The following is a 1,585-nucleotide window of genomic DNA, read 5'->3' as shown; positions in this document are numbered from 1 at the left end:
AGTTCTAGAGTCTGGCGGGGAAGGCTACGTTATCTATGCAGTTGATTTGTCCGCTGAGAGTATTGGGATAGAGAGCATTCCTGTTGTGGATGAATTTCCAGATGTGTTTCCTGATGAGATTCCGGGTTTTCCTCCTGCTAGGGAAGTCGAGTTTGGCATAGAGTTGATGCCGGGTACTTCGCCTATTTTTAGAGCACCATATCGTCTGGCTCCGTCAGAGATGCGAGAGTTGAAGAATCAGCTACAGGATCTTTTGGACAAGGGGTTCGTCCTAGTGTATCTCCTTGGGGAGCTCCTGTTCTCTTCGTGAAGAAGAAGGATGGGTCAATGCGGCTGTGCATTGACTATCGGCAGCTGAATCGAGTGACTGTGAAGAACAAGTATCCGTTGCCTCGTGTTGATGACTTGTTTGACCAGCTGCAGGGCACATCAATTTACTCCAAGATTGACTTGAGATTTGGGTATCATCAGTTGAGAGTCCGTGATCCGGACGTAGCCAAGACTGCATTCCGTACTCGCTATGGGCATTACGAGTTTCTAGTGATGCCATTTGGTTTGACTAATGCGCCGGCTATATTCATGGATTTGATGAACCGTGTCTTCAGGGAGTATTTGGACAAGTTTGTCGTGGTCTTTATTGACGACATCTTAGTGTATTCGCGTAATACGGAAGATCATGTTTCTCACTTGCGGTTGGTACTGCAGACTCTTCGAGATGAGCAATTGTACGCCAAGCTGAGCAAGTGTGAGTTCTGGATGGATAGAGTGGTTTTTCTGGGCCATATCATATCCAGGGAAGGGATTTCTGTTGATCCAAGCAAGATTGAAGCGGTACTTAATTGGTCGCGTCCGACGACAGTTGCTGAGATCCGTAGTTTTCTGGGTCTAGCAGGGTATTATCGTCGCTTCATTCTGAACTTCTCTCAGTTAGCTCGACCGTTGACGCAGCTTACCCGCAAGGGTGTGGATTTTGAGTGGTCCTCCGAGTGTGAGGAGAATTTCCGTGAGCTTCGACGGCGGTTGACTTCTGCGCCGGTGTTAGCTTTACCGTCAGGATCTGGAGGGTATGTAGTTTACACGGATGCTTCTCTTCAGGGGTTAGGTTGTGTCCTGACTCAGAATGGGCATGTGATCGCATATGCTTCTAGACAGCTGAAGCTTCACTAGGACAACTACCCAGTCCATGATTTGGAATTGGCAGCCATTGTGTTCGCTTTGAAGATCTGGCGTCGTTATCTGTATGGCGAGAAATTTGAGATCTTCACCGACCATAAGAGTCTCAAGTATTTGTTCACTCAGGCAGAATTGAACATGAGACAGAGACGTTGGATGGACTTGCTTAAGGACTATGATTGCGAGATTAAGTACCATCCGGGAGCTGCTAATCTCACCGCTGATGCTTTGAGTCGCAAGGTGCGACTATCCGCACTTCAGACTTGTTCGATGTCTAGTGCGATCAGTGACTGTTGTACTTCAGGTTTTACCTTCAAGCATAAGAAAGGTATGCAGAGTATCCAGATGTTTGCGATATTATCTGAGCCAGCCTTGTATTCGCGGATCCGAGATGCTCAGATGTCTGATTCGA

Source organism: Henckelia pumila, chromosome 1 (assembly GCF_033568475.1).
Source record: "Henckelia pumila isolate YLH828 chromosome 1, ASM3356847v2, whole genome shotgun sequence".
Lineage (NCBI taxonomy): Eukaryota > Viridiplantae > Streptophyta > Magnoliopsida > Lamiales > Gesneriaceae > Henckelia > Henckelia pumila.
This window is presented reverse-complemented; position numbering follows the sequence as displayed.